The 19,505-nt window shown below is 40.1% G+C and overlaps 1 non-coding gene and 1 pseudogene across 1 annotated transcript; one reads left to right on the forward strand and one right to left on the reverse strand.

Annotated features, from left to right (window-relative positions):
* Positions 1 to 4,744: 4,744 nt before the first annotated feature.
* On the reverse strand, positions 4,745 to 4,851 carry LOC148561590 (small nucleolar RNA R71). The gene has a single exon (XR_015887921.1). It is a non-coding gene; the product is annotated as a small nucleolar RNA R71 (small nucleolar RNA).
* A 2,984-nt stretch (positions 4,852 to 7,835) lies between these two features.
* LOC148561591 (uncharacterized) lies at positions 7,836 to 9,389 on the forward strand (annotated as a pseudogene).
* Positions 9,390 to 19,505: the final 10,116 nt, after the last annotated feature.

Here is a 19,505-nt window from a genome sequence, read left to right on the forward strand (position 1 = left end):
AATCAAAAGAAAATGAAAAGATTGATGTCATTCCACTCTTCTAAACACATTAAATACACAATGATAAAACCAATTTATTGAGATGCCAAAGAATTAAGTTTAGTGTCCCAAGGGACACCCATCAGTTGCAATCCAATTCACTCTTGATGAGAAGGAATGTGAAGGGTTCTTTTGTCATTACTAATGGGTTCAGTTTTTATTTCAGGAGAGAAGATGGGGCCCACATGGTAATCAACTCACAAAGTAAGGAAGTCAAAGTGTACTTACACTTTGGAACTCAACACACGCATAAGACATGTGAGAAAAGAGTTGGCGCCTCTTCCCATGCTAGCGCCACTCCCCAAGTGGAAAACATTTAACCCTTTTTATTTCCCACCCTTCATACCACACCATTCACCCATTATAAAAACCTCACCTCTCTATCTCCTCTTCCACTTCAACAACCCCAATCACACTCGAAGAGCATATAACCCTCACCTTCCTCTCTCTTTTCATCTCTTACCATCTATCTCCCCACTTTCTCTCTTTCTTTTTTCTTGATTGGGACAATCAAGTCCTAAGTTTGGTGTTGGAGAAAAACATTGTTTTGCTTGCTCTTTCTTGCAACCACCACACGTTTTCACAATCCCATACATACTCTCTCAACCTAATGGCACCACCAAAAAGCTCAGCCTCAAAGAAAAGAAAAATCAAGAAACCAACCTCTGGATCCTCAAGCTCCTTCAATGACTACAAGTTTCTCTCCGCATTCAACCAAAATCAATTCTATGGTTGGGTGAGTGAGAGGGAAATCATTCCAGAAGTTGGGTTTCAACTAGGAAGGAACGAGCACATTGAAATCAACATTGAGATCAACAATAGAGGTTGGTCACTTCTATGCAACCCACCAAGAAAGTGGTAGAGAGCTTAGTGAGGGAATTCTTTGCCAACGCAGTGCCTCAACCAGGGCAACACTATGGCTACATTAGCTATGTAAGGGGAAAATCCATTGACTACAGCCCCTCTAGCATAGAAAAAATGCTAATGGTGAAAAGGACAACCTCCACTCGGAGCTACAAAGAAAGAATGAAGCAGCAAGACCCTGGGTTTGATGAGATCCTGAATGAAATTTGTGTGATGCATGTGCGTTGGATAAATGATAAGGATGAGATACCCAATCAATTGAGGAGAAGAGATTTGAGCCCCCAAGCTAGAGGGTGGCTAGAATTTGTGAGGAGGTCCCTAATCCCCACATCCAACACTTCAGAGGTGACCAAGGAGAGAGCTGTACTCATCTACAGCATCATGAAAGGAGAGAACATCAACGTGGGGGAGATGATTGCCAACAACATCAACAAAGTGCTGAAAAGCACCAGTGACAACAAAAGGTTGGCATTCTTCAGCATTATACAGAGGCTATGTGATGAGGCTGGAGTTGAAAAGATCATTGATGAAGTGCTTGTGAAGCAAGACAAGTTCATAACTGCCAAAAAAGATGGCCAAGGTGGTAGCTGTTCACCCACTCAATAGGGCCAGAGAACGAAGACCTCATGCCCATGAACCACAACAACAACAAGAAGAGGAAAAGGCAGAAGAGTGATGCCAGGGCATTTTGGCCAGTTTCACTGACCTTTTCTTTACTGTTTTAGGGTAGTTTCATGCATTTTCTTAGGAAATAAGCAAGTTTTGAGGTAGAATTTCACTTACATCTTGATTCAAGCAAACATGGTACACTTTTCATGATTTCATGAGAATTATGCATGAATTTAGTGACAAATTGGATGATGCATGACTCATGATGTGGATTAGAACTTTGATGCACTTTGTTACTCGATTTCAGGACAAAGGAAGCAAGAAAAAACCACGTTAGCAGCCACATTAGTCTCACTAACATGACCACTAACGTGGAATGGGAGCTAGCTTGCAACGTTAATGAGAAAAGTAATCGCCAATAACGTCCTCGAAGCCATCATAGCCCACGTTAAGAGTCTCGTTAACTAAGTTAACGTGAACTCTAACGTGGAAGAAGAAAGTGGAGCCAACATTAGTGACACTCACCTTTGTCAATAACGTTGGACCAAGCTCATATTGGCCACGTTAAGGGCCACGTTAACTTAGTTAACGTGGACTCTAATGTTGGGAAGCAAAAGAATGGCCAACGTTAGTGACACTCACCTTTGTCACTAACATTGGACTAAGCCACTTTGAGCCACGTTAACTTAGTTAACGTATATTAACTTAGTTAACGTGGAAGCTAACATGGAAAAAGCAAATAATCGCCAACGTTAGTGACACTCACCTTTTTCACTAACGTTGGAATGAGCCACAATGAGCCACTATGTGCCACGTTAACTCCCACGTTAACTTAGTTAACGTGGAAGCTAACGTGAAGGAAAGGATGATGAGCCAACGTTAGTGACACTCACCTTTGTCACTAACATTGGAGATGGTTATCATCACCATGTTAGAAGCCACGTTAACTTAGTTAACGTGGATTCTAACGTTGGAAGTAGGGGCATCTTGGAACGTTAGTGACAAAGGTAAGTGTCACTAACATTCTCGAAGGATTGGCAAGCCTACGTTAAGAGCCATGTTAACTAAGTTAACATGGACTCTAACGTAGGGGGAAGGGAAGACTCTCAACGTTATTGGAAAAGGTGAGTCCCAATAACGTGTGCGAAGGACCTAGAGGCAACGTTAGTGGTCACGTTGGTGCCACTAACGTTCTCGAACCCACACTCTCACTTAACGTTAACGCCACTAACGTCCTGAGCTAAATACCCTGCCTACTTCACACTTTCTCTCTGCAAGTAAAGCTAAGCCCACTGAAGAGGATAACTGCTTCAAACTCAAGATCCAAAGGCCCATATCCAAGACTTGAAGAACCAATTAGAAGATCAAAAGAGTAGTATATATAGGGGTAGTTTTGAATTAAAGAAAAAAACTTTTGGGAAGTTGGAAATTGGAGAACTACTTTCTGTATAATTTACTCTGCACTTCTAGTTTAATTTTCATAATGTATCTTCCATCTTTGTTTTCCATTTCCAGAGCTATGAACAACTAAACCCCCTTCATTAGGTTAGGGAGCTCTGTTGTAATTTGATGGATCAATATTAGTTTTCATTATTCTTCTTCTATCTTTTCTCTTGATTTTACTAGAAAGCTTTCAATCTTCATCCAATTGGGTAGTTATCTAGGAAAAGAAGCTATTCATACTTGGATCTCTTCTGAACCTTGGAAGAGGAATGAAGAGATCATGCTAGAAATGCTTTCTCATGTTGGACCAAATTCGGGTTGGAAGGATACGGTGACTATAATTCTACCAACACTTGATTTGGGAATGCATGTGGTATAATCAGTGACCATACTTCATCTCTTCTCATGAGCAATTGACTAAGGAATTGGCTATTGATCAAGATGTGAGAGATTGAATTACAAGGAATTGTAATTCGATCACTTAAGATTGCCAAGGAGATCAATGAACGCATTGATTGCGGAAGAGATGAAAATGAACTTGATCCGGAGAATGCAACATCTCCTAAACCCAATGAATTCCCCATTTCTGATCTTACCCATTCTCTTTATTTTCTGCAATTTACTTTTATGAGCATCTTCCCCATTCCCATTTAAGATTCTGCAATTTACTTTCCGTCATTTATTTTCAGCTCTTTACTTTCAGCATTTACATTTTCTGCTATTTACTTTCCCGCCATTTAATTTCCTGCAACTCTCAACCCAAATTATGCTTCGCTCAACTAGAACATTCCTCTAATTAAAATTGCTTGACCAATCAATCCCTGTGGGATTCGACCTCACTCTATTGTGAGTTTTTACTTGACGACAATTCGGTATACTTGCCGAAGGAAAAATTGTTGAGAGACAAGTTTCCGTGCATCAAGTTTATGGCGCTGTTGCCGGGGATTGATTTTGTATCAACAATGATTAAATTGGAGGATAACTAGATTGAGCATTTTTCTTTTGTTTGATTTAAGTTTATTTGAGTAATTTACTTTCTGTTCAGTTATTTTCTTCCCTTTCCCCTACCCATTTTCTTAGTTGTTTAAAATTCAGTCGACTAACCCACTAACTGTTTGATATATTGCATCACTCACACTAACAGCAATTCTAACAGAAATACTTTCTGCATCTATTTCCTTGCTTGTGCCTTGTTGGTTTTATGACAGGGAGAAGAAGCGGGGCTTCAACTTCCTTTGATTCTGAACCTGAGAGGACCTTCCTTAGATTAAGGAGAAAAGCAAGAGGAAAACGAGTAGTTGGTGCGGAGGAAGAATAGGAGTATTTTGAACCAAACATGGATGAAAATATGGAGAACCATCATGAAGAAGAGGCTCACAACCATGGTCGAGAAGGTCCAGCACATCAGGCTGGGCAAGAGAGAAGGGTTCTGGGTTCTTACATCAACCCAAACCCAGGAAACTGTGGAAGCAGCATCCAAAGGCCAACCATACATGCCAACAACTTTGAACTAAAGCCACAGCTCATCACCCTTGTTCAGAACAATTGTTCATTCGGAGGGAGTGTCCAAGAAGACCCCAATCAACATCTGACCACCTTCCTGAGGATATGTGATACTGTGAAGTCTAATGGTGTTCATCCTAACACCTATAGACTACTTCTGTTCCCTTTCTCACTCAAGGACAAGGCATCTAAATGGCTGGAATCCTTTCCAAAGGAGAGTTTAGCAACCTGGGAAGATGTGGTGAACAAATTCTTGGCAAGATTTTATCCTCCTCAACAGATCAACAGGCTGAGAGCTGAGGTACAAACCTTCAGGCAGCAAGATGGTGAGACTCTATATGAAGCATGGGAGAGGTTTAAGGACCTGACAAGAAGGTGTCCACCAGATATGTTCAATGAATGGGTGCAGCTGCACATTTTCTACGAAGGCCTTTCCTATGAATCAAAGAAGGCAGTAGACCACTCATCCGGGGTATCTCTGAACAAGAAGAAGACCATTGAGGAGGCCATAGATGTTGTTGAGACTGTAGCAGAGAATGACTACTTCTATGCTTCCGAAAGAGGCAACACTAGAGGAATGATGGAGCTAAACAATGTAGATGCACTGCTGGCCCAAAACAAGCTTATTACCAAGCAGCTGGCTGACCTCACCAAGAAGATGGAGAGGAACCAAGTAGCAGCAATCACCACCTCATCAGCAACCTAAGAGGGAGTGAATGCAGATGCAGAGGATGAGCAAGAACAAGCCAACTACATTGGAAACTCACCCAAGCAGACCCATGATCCATACTCCAAGACCTACAACCTTGGTTGGAGGAATCACCCAAACTTTGGGTGGGGAAATCAACAGGATCAAGGCCAAGATCAGAGACGTCACAACCCCAACAACCATGCAGCTCACCAACATTCCACACAGAGATCATATCAACACCACCCTAACAACACCTCTCCACATCCATACCAAAACCAAAACAACCCTTCTCATCACTCCAATCCCAACCCTCCATCATCTGAAAATAGACTCTCCAGAATTGAGACTCTACTTGAGGGCATATGCAAATAGATTCAAGATAATAAGGTATTCAAGGAGGAGGTGCAAGCCAATATCAAGAATCAGGGAGACACCATCAAAAGGCTGGAATTTCAAGTGGGATACCTCTCCGAGCAGATTCCCAAACCTACAGACAGCTTCCCCAGTGACACAGAGAAAAATCCGAGAGGTGAAGCAAAGAAAGTCAGATGGGAAGATTACAAGATGGTTACTATAAGTAATAAGTAGACTAAGGAAGTGCTGAACAACCCATTAGAACAACCTGAAGATACTTCAGCGGGAAAGCAAGGGGAGAATCATCAAGAAACCACAATTACACAAAAGGAGCTGACACAGAAGGAGCTGCTGAGACTCTATGCACCCTTTCCCCAATTACTAAATGACTGTGTAGAGAAGAGACTATACTCAAGGTTTCTTGACATGTTTGCATCTCTCCATGTAAACATACCATTCATCAAGGCCCTCCAACAAATGCCCTCATACATTAAGTATATGAAGGAGCTGCTGACCAAGAAAAGCTCACTCAAGGGAGGACAAACAATAGTGATGAATAAGGAGTACAGTGCTCTCATTCAACCAGAGCTGCCTACAAAGAGGAAGGACCCAGGGAGTTTCTACATCCCCTGTGCCATAGGAGAAACAATATTTGATAAATGACTCTGCGATTTGGGAGCAAGCATCAACTTAATGCCTTTATCCCTTGTGAAGAGGCTGCAGATCAATGAGATCATACCCACAGATGTAGTTATCAGGCTGGCTGACAAAACTCAAAAACAAGCAGTAGGAGTGGTTGAAAATGTACTGGTGAAGGTTGGGAAATACTTCCTTCCCACAGACTTTGTCATCTTGGACATGGAAGAAAGCCACCTGCACCCAATCATATTGGGAAGACCATTCCTAGCTACAGCCAGAGCACTTATAAATGTGGAGTGAGGGGAGCTAATTTTAAGGATCCATGACGAACAACTCACCTTCAATGTTTTCAAACCATCACAAGAAACAGATCAAGAGAACAAAGAACCAAGGAAAGATCACAGTGAGATACTGAAGGAAGAAACAAGTACTGAAGCACAACCAGCACATCTGGGAATCCCCTTGGTTGATGAAAAAGGCAATCAGCAGTTGTCACAGCTAAAGGAAAATCAGGAAAAACCCAAACAACCAGAGTTATATGAGACCAGCAACAAAATCTCCTTGGAAGAAAAGATCACAAAGAGCAAGGCAACTTCAAAAGGAACAAAGAAGAAGGTACCAAGGAAGTGGAGGAACAAGAAAATCCCTACAGAGGACTTCTCTCCAGGGGATAAAGTAATCTCAGCTTATGTCCCAGCCATTCCCTCCGATCTCCCCACCATCCCATCTCAGCTACCTAAAGTTTTTACCATCAACAGAGTTCTCTCCTTAGAACCTGTGGAGATCCTTGATGAAGCCAATGGAGATAGATTTACTGCAAGGGGGGAAGACTTGAAGCACTACCAACCACCCTGATAAAGCCAGAACGTCAAGCTAGTGACGCTAAAGAAGCGCTTCATGGGAGGCAACCCATGTTTTACATGCTTTTAAAAATAGTTAATAATACAAGGTTCATGAATTTCAAATCAACTTGATATGCACTTGAATGAATAATTGTGTGCAACATATAGTGAGAAACAAGTTTGGTGTTCAAGGCGCATTAAGAGAACATAAATGTAACCCACATCATGTCACTCTTAGGGGCCTTGAACAAATCTTTTACACCATATGGCACCAAACTAAGTTTGGTGTTGCCAATGTTGCATACATGGATGTTGAGTTAGTCAGTTGGTTTGCACTCAGGAATAGCACTTAGTAGTTAAAAACAAAAACTTTAAAAAGTAGTTAGCCTTTTAATTTTGCCACCACTTTCTACAAGTGTATTTTTAATCACATTTCTTTTATTTTGTAGGAGCATTGATGGGGAAATTGAAGGGTTCGGATAACACAAAAGGATGATACTACACACGTGTCTTCAAGGGGATTGCATTGGGAATAGTTGCCATGCAACATTGGAAGAAGAACAAAATTGGAAATTGAACCAACCCCATCATAAAGTTGGTGATCCTTGTGCTCATTCCATGCAAAACCCCATCCGTCCATCATACAACAACCCATCAATCCACACCTTTCATTCACTTATCACTTACCTATATAAGTGAGTCCTAGACCGTACTTCCCCTTCACATTCCAATTCCCATTTCTCACACTTCACACCTTCGGCATCCAAATCTCTTCATCACACCTTGTCCTAACCAACCGAATTCCTCATCTATCCGTACCTTCCACCCTCTTCACACATCAACTCAAACTCATGGCATCATCAAGCTCCAAGAGGCAAAAGAGGAAGGAACCAGTGAAGAGCATTCCTTTCGATGAGAAGAGATTCAAAACTGCGTTCCATGAACTCGAATTTGAATGGATAAAGCTCAAAAAGATACTGCCTGAGTTAACATTCCAAATTGACGAGGATGAGTGCCCACAGATTCGAGAGAAGATTGAACAAAGGGGTTGGCAAAGGCTTACGAACCCGGAGGGAAAGATAAATGCAAACCCCATCAAAGAGTTCTATGCAAATGTGGTCAGAGAAGACAAAACCAAGGCTCCCACCTTCAAAAGTTACGTAAGAGGGAGAGAGGTGGACTTCAGCCCCAATGCTATAACAAGAACTCTTCAGTTGAAATCACCACATTTTGATGAGCTTGGTTATCAAGCAAGAGTAAGCAAGAGCCCTGACGATGATGAACTCGAACAAATTGTGAATGACATATGTGATATAGGAGCTGACTGGGAAAGGTATGCGGATAAGAGACCCAGGTTCATCAAGAGAGGAGACCTCAGCCCTAAAGCCAAGGGATGGTTTGAACTCGTGAGGAGATCTATCCTCCCAGCAGTGAACAATTCTGAGGTCAACGTCACTCGAGCTACTATGGCACATTGCTTAGTACAAGGTGGATATATCAATGTGCACGAACTTATAGCTGAGGGGATTCAAGAGTCAGCTGAGAAGATTGATTCGGGTGCCAGGCTTTGGTACCCCAGCACTATCCTCAGACTGTGCACGAAGGCCAAGGTTGTCTTCGAGGATAGCAACCTAGATTGGTTAAATCCTGGGAGGCTAATTACGTTTCAGCGTCTAACTCATGTGACACCAGCCCAACAACAAAGAAGACCTCACATAGGAAAGCCAAAACCAAAAGGAGGAGCTCACCAAGAAGAGTCTCATCAGGAAGAACACCAACAAAGAGAATATTATGACCCAACCAACATAAACCTGAATCACATTCATGGAGCCATTGAGGAACTAGCAAGGAGTTATATGGAGGGACAAGAACAACAACTGCACATTCAAGCTCAAAGGATTGATCGTCAAGAAGAACTCATTTCTAATTAGATGAATCAACAAGTGGAGTGGCAGAAACAACAAATGAAACAATATTCCCAGCTCACTCAAGCCATCAATCAAGTGTCTGAAAGGCAAGAGCGTCAAGATAAGCGCCTTCAAGAACTCAACCAACGCCAACTAGCTCAGACGAAGGCATTCAATGAGTTCAGTGTACTTAATGAAGGACAGCAACTACATAGGGAGGAGTTCAACATAAACACTCAAGCTAAGTTGAACTATATGTCTAGTCATATGCATAATCTACACTCTGTAATCCCTAGGTATGATGAGGTCCAAAAAGATTTCACAGAACAAGAGGAAAGAAAGGTGAAACAGCAGAAGGAAACACTTAAAAAGAAGATGGAAGATGCTGGTTTTTGGAAGAAGTTGATTGGAAAAGGCAAGGGAAGTGGGAGTACAAGCACTCAAGAAAAACACCAAGAAGTCAAGCAAGAGGAAGAGCATGGGCAACCCCATGAGTAAAAGGTGGTGGAGTTCCCTCTTTGATCCATATTTTTCAAGCTTTAAATAAGGAAAATCATGTATGAAATAGAACATGTTCCATGGTAGTTAGGATTTTGAATTATGCCTTTAAGTTTTTCATTGCTTAGGTCTATGATTACTAGTCAAATTGCTTGTTTTCAATTCCATCTTGCTTATTATGTTGCTTGTCTCCTTTTTAATCAAATAAAAAGAGAATGTGTATTATCAAAATGGATGGAGAATTACTTTCTGAGGCTTGGGAAAGATACAAGGCCTTGATCAGGAAAAGTCTACCAGAGATGTTTAGTGAATGGGACAGACTTCAAAATTTCTATGAAGGTTTGACACTGAAAGCTCAAGAGGCCCTTGATTATTCAGCAGGAGGTTCAGTCAACTCATGAAGATAGCTGAGGAAGCCCAAAATCTCATAGAGACTATGACCAACAACCAATAGTTTTATGCTCATCAAAGGCAATGCCAACCAGCTCAGAAGAAAGGTGTGTTGGAGTTGGAAGGTGTAGATACTATTATGGCACAAAACAAAGTGATGCACCAACAAATCCAGCAGCAAATGGAGATGATTGCTAAGAGGATTGATGGTCTTCAAATAGCTACAATAAATACTACAAATCAACCACCAGCTAGATAGGGACAACAAGAAGAGATCTATGAAGAGCAGCAGCCAGAACAAGTTAACTATATGCACAACCAAGGTGCTGGACATAATGAATTTCATGGAGACACTTACAACCCCTCTTGGAGGAACTACTCCAATCTAAGGTAGGGAGACAACCAGAACCAAAATTCATGGCAAAGGAACTCCAACCAAAATAACTCCTGCAACATAAACCACCAGAACCATCAGCAAACTAACCAAAATCTATACAGAAAACCACAAAATAACTACCCCACGTCTAACTTCTATCCACCCAATAACCCATCAACCAATCAAAATAATTTCCACTAACCATCTTTATCTCACACTCAGCCACAACCACCCCAAGAATCCCAAAGAATCTCCAATTTGGAGATGATGATGGAGAAGATGATGAAGCATCAAGAGTTAGCTAATAAAAACCATGAAGCCTCATTGAAAAACCTAGAAAGACAAATAGGCCAATTGTCCAAATAGCCTGAAAGACCAACCAACACTTTCCCAAGTGATACCATTCCAAATTCCAAAGAAGAAGAATGCAAAGCAATTCAACTCAGGAGTGGAAGAACATTGGAGGATGACAAGGTTGGCAGTAAGAAGGAAGTGGCAATAGAAGAGAAGGACCAAGAAGAGCTCAAGAAGAAGGATGAAGAGCCACAAGCTTCAAAGAAAGAAAATCAAGTCATGGAAGAGCATTGGTGCACGAATTATGAATCACACTTTTCACAACTCGTACCACTGACCAGCAAGTGCACTGGGTCGTCCAAGTAATAACTCACGTGAGTAAGGGTCGAATCCCACGGAGATTGTTGGTTTGAAGCAATCTATGGTTATCTTGTAAATCTTAGTCAGGAAGTCAATTATGTTTATCAGTTGAATTGCAAATAAACAGTAGAGCATAAATTAAAAGTTACTTGTTGTGCAGTAATGGAGAATATGTTGGAGTTTTGGAGATGCTTTGTCTTCTGAATCTCTGCCTTCCTCTGTCTTCTTGTTCACGCACGCACATCCCCCTATGGCAAGCTGTGTGTTGGTGGATCACCGTTGTCAATGGCTACCTTCCATCCTTCCAGTGAAAACTACGCTCACGTGCTCTGTCACAGCACGGCTAATCACCGGTTGGTTCTCGATCCGGTTGGAATAGGATTTACTATCCTTTTGCGTCTGTCACTAACGCCCAGCCTTCAGGAGTTTGAAGCTCGTCACAGTCATTCAATCCTTGAATCCTACTCGGAATACCACAGACAAGGTTTAGACTTTCCGGATTCTCATGAATGCCGCCATCAGTTCTAGCTTATACCACGGAGATTCTGATTAAGGAATCTAAGAGATACTCATTCAATCGTATATAGAACGGAGGTGGTTGTCAGGCACACGTACATGATTTGAGGAAGGTGATGAGTGTCACAGATCATCACCTCCATCACAGTTAAGCGCGAATGAACATCTTAGATAGGAACAAGCGTGTTTGAATGGAAAACAGAAATACTTGCATTAATTCATCGAGATACAGCAGAGCTCCTCACCCCAACAATGGGGTTTAGAGACTCATGCCGTCAGAGAATACAAAGTTTTGATCTAAAATGTCATGAGATACAAAATAAGTCTCTAAAAGTTGTTTAAATACTAAACTAGTAGCCTAGGTTTACAAAAAATGAGTAGACTATGATGGATGATGCAGAGATCCACTTCTGGGGCCCACTTGGTGTGTGCTGGGGCTGAGATTTAAGTGAGTCACGTGCAGAGGCCATTTGTGGAGTTGAACGCCAGTTTTTGTGCCAGTTTGGGCGTTCAACTCCAACTTTTGATCCTTTTCTGGCGCTGGACGCCAGAATTGGGCAGAGAACTGGCGTTGAACGCCAGTTTACGTAATCTATCCTTGTGCAAAGTATGGACTATAATATACTGCTGGAAAGCCCTGGATGTCTACTTTCCAACGCAATTGGAAGCATGCCATTTAGAGTTCTGTAGTTCCAGAAAATCCACTTTGAGTGCAGGGAGGTCAGAATCCAACAACATCAGCAGTCCTTTTTCAGCCTGAATCAGATTTTTGCTCAGCTTCCTCAATTTCAGCCAGAAAAATACCTGAAATTACAGAAAAATACACAAATCATAGTAAAGTCCAGAAATATGAATTTTTCCTAAAAACTAATGAAAATAGACTAAAAACTAACTAAAACATACTAAAAACTATATGAAATTAACTCCAAAAAGCGTATAAAATATTCGCTCATGAAGCATCCACAAGAATAGAGGAAGGAGGTGAAACCTTACACTCCTCCTCTTCCATACCCTCAAAGATTGCAAAGAGAGCTCAAGGATCAACAATTTCCTAAGTTTCTAGAGGTTTTCATGAAACTGGAAATCAACATTCCCCTTATTGAAGCATTGGAGCAAATGCCCTTGTATGCTAAGTTCCTTAAGTAACTCATTAACAAGAAGAGAAGCTGGAATAAAAAGGAGAAAGTGGTCTTAATCCAAGAATGTAGTGCAATGATTCAAAAAGGGCTTCCACCAAAACTCAAAGATCTTGGGAGTTCCATCATATCATGCACCATAGGCAATATGACCTTGGAAAAAGCTCTCTGTGACTTAGGTGCCAGCATCAATTTGATGCCTCTTTCACTGATGAAAAAGCTTGCAATAGATAAAGTCAAATCCACCAGAATGTCGCTTCAAATGGTTGATAGATCACTCAAGATACCTAATGGAGTTGTGGAAAATTTGTTGGTGAAAGTAGGAGAATTCATATTCCCTGCTAATTTTGTCATTTTAGATATGGAAGAACACAACTCAATTATCTTGGGGAGACCCTTTTTAGCCACAGAAAGGGCTATAATTGATGTGGAGAAAGGTGAAATGACCCTCAGGGTGCATGATAAAAAAATGATCATCAATGTCTTTAAAGCCATGCAACATTCCCATGAGAAGGAAAAGCATATGAAGGTGGAAATGATAGAAGAATTGGAGGAGGAGCTACTTGAAGCCAATGATCAGGAAGAACAAGAAGAGGAAACAGAAGTTGAACAAGACATCATAGAAGAAGGAGTAGCAGAAATCTCCTTTGAAGGCAAGATAGAGGAGGTGCCAAAACAAGAATTAAAGCCCCTCCCTCCTTGTCTCAAGTATGCATTTTTTGGAGAAGAAGAGACCCTGCTAGTGATCATCAATTCCTCCTTAAACATGGAAGAAGAAACAAAGCTGATTGAAGTGTTGAAAGCTCACAAGACAGCTTTGGGATGGACAATTGATGATATCAAGGACATAAGCCCTGCCATCTGCATGCACAAGATTTTGTTGGAGGAGGACTCAAGGCCTGTGGTACAACCCCAAAGAGGGCTTAACCCAACCATGAAAGAGGTGGTTCAAAAAGAAGTGATGAAGCTATGGAATACTGGAATCATATACACAATCTCTGACAGCCCTTGGGTAAGCCCAGTTCAAGTGGTACCAAAGAATGTTGGCATGACTATCATCTTCAATGAGAAGAATAAACTTATTACCACAAGGACAGTAACAGGGTAGAGAATGTGCATTGACTATAGAAGACTGAATGATGCCACAAGGAAGGATCACTTCCCTCTCCCCTTTATTGACCAGATGCTGGAAAGGTTGGCTAGCCATGCATATTATTACTTCTAGGATGGGTACTCTGGGTACAATCAAATAGTGGTAGATCCCAAGGATCAAGAGAAGACCTCCTTTACATGTCCATTCGGAGTCTTTGCCTACAGAAGGATGCCTTTTGGGCTATGTAATGCCCCTGCTACTTTTCAAAGGTGTATGCTTTCTATATTTTCTGACATGGTAGAAAATTTTTAGAAGTCTTCATGGATGATTTTTCTGTCTTTGGCAATTCATTTGATACCTGCTTGCATCATTTAACTCTTGTCTTGAAAAGATGCCAAGAAACTAATCTGGTATTGAATTGGGAGAAATGCCATTTCATGGTTCCTGAAGGTATAGTTCTTGGGCATAAGGTTTCAAGGAAAGGTATAGAAGTTGATAAGGCTAAAATAGAGATCATAGAAAAACTTCCTATACCCGTTAATATGAAAGTAGTAAGAAGTTTCCTTGGACATGCTGGTTTTTACAGGAGATTCATCAAAGACTTTTCAAAAATAGCTAAACCACTAAGTAACCTGCTAGTGGTTGACAACCCCTTTGTCTTTGATGATAGCTGTAAGCATTCCTTTGAAACTTTAAAAAATAAACTCACTATAGCACCAATTATCACACCCCCAGATTGGGAATTGCCTTTTGAACTCATGTGTGATGCAAGTGACTTTGCAATAGGTGCTGTATTGGGGCAAAAGAAAGACAAGCTGCATCATGTTATATACTATGCAAGTAAGGTGTTAAATGAGGCACAGAAAAATTATACCACCACTGAGAAAGATCTCTTGGAAATTGTATATACATTTGATAAATTTAGACAATACATGATTGGTTCAAAGGTTGTAGTATATACTGATCATGCTGCTCTCAAGTATCTCATGTTTAAACAGGATTCAAAGCCAAGGCTTATTAGGTGGGTGCTGCTGCTACAGGAATTTGACATTGAAGTAAGAGATAGGAAAGGAAATGAGAACCAAGTGGCAAATCATTTGTAAAGACTGCCACAAGAAGCCAACCAAGATACACCACAACCAGTGAATAAAAAGTTCCCAGACGAATATCTTCTCCAAATCCAGCAGGCACATTGGTTTGCTGACATTGCAAACTACAAGGTGGAAAGAAAGATTCCTCAAGAGTTTACCAAGCAACAAGTAAAGAAGATGTGTAATAAAGCCAAGAAATTCTTGTGGGACGAGCCATTCTTGTTCAAGAGGTGTCCAGATGGGATGATTAGAAGGTGTATTCATGTAAATGAGATGAGAGACATATTGTGGCACTGTCAGGGTTCAGCTTATGGTGGACATTTTAGGCCAGAAAGAACAGTAGCTAAAGTGCTTCAAAGTGGATTTTATTGGCCAACTATATTTAAAGATGCCAGAGAGTTTGTACACCAATGCAATGAATGTCAAAGAGCTGGAGGGTTGACAAAGAGGAATAAAATGCCTCAAAACTTCATTTTAGAAGTAGAACTGTTTGATCTCTGGGGTATAGATTTCATGGGTCCCTTTCCTCCATCATATTCCTTCAAATACATTCTAGTAGCAGTGGAATATGTCTCCAAATGGGTGGAAGCCATAGTAACAACTACCTGTGATGCACCAATTTTTCTTCAATTTCTTAAAAGACACATCTTCACTAGATATGAGGTATCTAAAGGCTTTATTAGTAATGGTGGCAGCAACTATTGCAACAGACAGATAGAAAAGCTGCTCTACAAATATGGAGTAATTCACGAAGTGGCCACACCATACCACCCTCAAACTAATGGGTAGGCTGAATTAGTAAATAGGGAGTAAAGGAGAATCTTGGAGAAGACAATTGGGATCACAAGGAAAGACTTGGCCAGAAAGTTGGATGATGCTCTATGGGCATATAGAACCGCATTCAAAACCGCAATTGGAAAGTCACCCTTTCAGCTAATCTATGGAAAGTCATGTCACCTTCCTGTGGAGCTAGAACATAAAGCCTACTGGGCCACTAAGCTCCTCAATCTTGACTCTCAAATAGCAAGAGAGAAAATGCTATTGCAACTCAATGAGCTAGATGAATTTAGATTGGAAGCCTATGAGAATACAAAGATATACAAGGAGAGAGCTAAAAAGTGGCATGACAAGAAGATCTTGAAAAGAGAGTTCAAACTAGGACAACAAGTGCTCTTATATAATTCCAGGCTCAAGGTTTTTCCTGGCAAACTCAAGTTCAAATGGACTGGCCCTTATCTGGTAACTAAGGTTTTCCCACATGGAATCCTTGAACTTCTGAATGAAGCCACAAAGAACATAATCACAACAAATAGTCAAAGAGCTAAGCATTATCTGGGAGGATCTTGGAACAAAGAAAAGAGTGTTCATGAGTTGGGATGAACAAAGAAGGAGGACGTCAAGCTAATGACGATAAACAAGCGCTTGTTGGGAGGCAACCCAACCAGAGATAGTTTTCTTTTCCTATCTATTTCAATAAGAAAAAGTGAAGTAGAATTTTTTGCATTGCACGGAGCTAAGTTTGGTGTTGTACACCAAAACAATTTGAGGGTGAATGTGTGATTTTAAGTTTGGTGTTCAACCACAAACTTTATCAATGACACATAACAATCCTCTGCAAAATTTATCAGCAACTCCAAACAATCAAAAAAACTACTTAGCACTTGTCTAGTTCCTAGTTCATGATCTATTTTCTTTAATAAAAGCACAAGGTTTCATGTATGTGATTAATCTGCCGCATAAGAAACATGGGCAAGGAGCTAAGTTTGGTGTTCACACACCAAAGTAAGCTCAAAAGCCTACAAACCTTGATGCATGCTAACCATTTTTCAAGTGCTTGGGGGACAAGTAACTTCCACTATCATTGTAGAAAATCACTCAACTTTTTGGAAGGATTATACATCATCAGCAAGAAAAGCAAGAATGATAAGGGGGATGATGAAGGACTAAGCAATGCCAAAAGGTTGTATTGTTACTCAACTGTTTATGCCTTGAAGTGCTTTAGTTAGAAGTCTGATTGTACCCCTTCTCTGATTAATGTACTCTTGTCTGTATTTTGTTAGTTCATTATTGTTTTAACTCAGTAATCTAGCTAGAATGTTTGCTCGAGCATCACTCATCTTACTTGAATTCATGTCTTGTTCTTCGCTGCATAAATAAGAGAAAATGATTGAACTAGAAAGTAACTGTCCAATGTGGTAGGAATAAAAATAAAATTCAGTGGCGGTAATTGCTTGATTATTTGCCAAGCTCAATAATAAAAGCTACACGATAGAATCTCTCTTGTAGTATGAACTTAAGTGCTGTTTGATGGTGCGGGGATTTATACTAGTTCGGAATTCCACAAAATAATTCCGTTGTTAGTATAGTCCAAACCAATAGTCAATCCTCAAATCAAATTAAATTTGGTTTTGACACAAGTAAAAACCCCAATGAAAATTAACCGAAGTATTTAGACTCCGGGTCGTCTCACAAGGGATTGCAATGAAGTGGTCAATTATTGGCTATGAAGAACAAGGGGGGTTTGGTTGATAAAAGGGAAATAATATAAATGATAAGAAGAGTAAAGAGAGCAATAAAAGAAGCAATTAATAAAGAGAGACATTCATGGCAAGGTTTGAGATCATAGGCTTTCTATCCTAGTCATTAATCATAGCAATACTTAACAAGAATTTATCTTATTACGTCATCCCCAATGATGGAAGAAGATATAGGTTATCTTCCATGAGAGAAAGTCTAACAAGATTAGCTAATCTCAATCCAAATGTCCTAATCAACTCACTAATTGGATTAGCAAGAGATTATAGTCAATGGAAATGATATTAACTAACAATTCTAGATTACCAACATAGGTTGGATTTTCATGACTCAAGATTTCCTAATTACTCTTTCCAAGCCAAGAATGCTCAAAGTCTACTCTAAAGCCCAACCAAGCATTTTGTCAAACACTTGGTGGGTAATAAAGGAAAGCATGGTAAATATGCAAGAATAATAAAATCTAACAACTACCAATTGCAAGGAGAGTAAATCAACAACTTAATTCATCAATGAAAGAAACATCAACATCAATTTGCATTAATTGTAAACCAAATCCAACATGAGTTCATCATCACAAAAGAGAGCAAAGAGGAAAATTAACACTACAAACCATGAGAATAAAAATGTAGAAGCAAGAAATTGGAAAAGAAACAAGATGAAATCAAGTAATTAATTCAAGATCCAAGACAATTTAACCTAATCCTAACCTAATTCTAGAGAGAAGAGGGAGCTTCTCTCTCTAGAAAACTAACTAAAGGCTTATGTTGACTAACTAATTGCTCCCCCCCCCCTTTGCTTGGACTTCAATTCTGCATGAAATACACTCAGAAACAAGTTGGATTTTGGCCTGGGCAGCTCAAAAATCACCCCCAGCGTTTTGCCTTTAAGTGGGTCACGTATGAGTATCGGCGCATACACGCCATGTGCGCGTGTGCCTCGATTGGCTGTTTCTTCACCCCCGCCTACGCGTCATGTACGTGTGCGCGTCGATGTGCAATGTCATTTCTGCACGCGCGCGCCTTGTACGCTTGCGCACGCCCTGAAGCATTCCAAAATCTTTGTTTCCTCATGCATTCTCCACTTTGTATACTTTTTTCCTTATTTCTTCCATCCAATACTTGCCTCATGAATCTGAAATCACTCAACAAACACATCAAGGCATCGAATGGAATTAAAGTGAAATAAAATCACCAATTTAAGGGCCAAAAAATCATGTTTTTACACTTAAGCGCAATTCAAGGGTGAATTACAAAACCATGCTATTTCATTGAATAAATGTGCGGAAAAGTGATAAAATCCCCTAAAATAAGCACAAGATAAACCACGAAATCGGGGTTTATCAAATCTCCCCACACTTAAACTAAGCATGTCCTCATGCTAAAATCAAGAAAGAAGCAAAGGGGTATCAACATTTATTCAATACAAACTAACTAAATGCAACCTATCTATATGCAATCTATCTACATAAATGCATCCATTTGGTCAAGACAAGTCAATTTCCAAGAATACATATATAAGCACAAGGGCTAAGGCAATAGCAATCAAGCAAACCACAATTGGATTGAATCATTGAAAGATTTTAAAACTTGCAAGAAAAGATGATCTTGGCTGGAAACGTGTAATTGAGCGATCGAACCCTCGCCGGATGTGTATCCGCTCCAGGCACTCAAGTGTATGGGGGTTGAAGCACTCAAGTCTTCCCTAATCATGCTCTCTAAGATTTGTTTTTGATCTAACAATCAACAATTACTTTATGCATGCATACAAATATCATGAGGACTTTCCCATGGGTTGTAATGGGGCTAGGGTCAAGGTAGGGTGTATATGGTCAAGTGAGCTTGAGATTTGAATCTTTGATTAACTTAAACTTCCCACCTAACCTATGACAACCTATACAATTCTAAGCAACCAAGCTATCCATTTTTTACTTTTCTACAAACTCATGCATTCTCTTTTGATCACCACACACATGCTTTGATTATTATTGAAGTTCACCTTGGGGCATTTTTGTCCCCTTTTATTGCAAATTTTTTTTTTGTAAACTAAAATATATACCAGAACATCAATGCATATGGTTTACACATGATTAATACATGAGTATGTATCCAATTCTCATGATTCTCAATACAAATACAAAAATACACTTTTATCTCTACCCAATGTTCCCAACTTCCCCAAAATTAAGTGATGAATACTCTCACTAGCCTAAGCTAATCAAAGATCCAAACAAGGAACATTTATTATTTTTCACTTAGGCTTGTAATGTACTACAATTAAGAACGAATGGATTAAGGATAGGCTCAAGATTGGTTAACAATGGGAGAT

This window comes from Arachis ipaensis, chromosome B6 (assembly GCF_059453495.1).
Source record: "Arachis ipaensis isolate K30076 ecotype BB chromosome B6, ASM5945349v1, whole genome shotgun sequence".
Taxonomy (NCBI): Eukaryota; Viridiplantae; Streptophyta; class Magnoliopsida; order Fabales; family Fabaceae; genus Arachis; species Arachis ipaensis.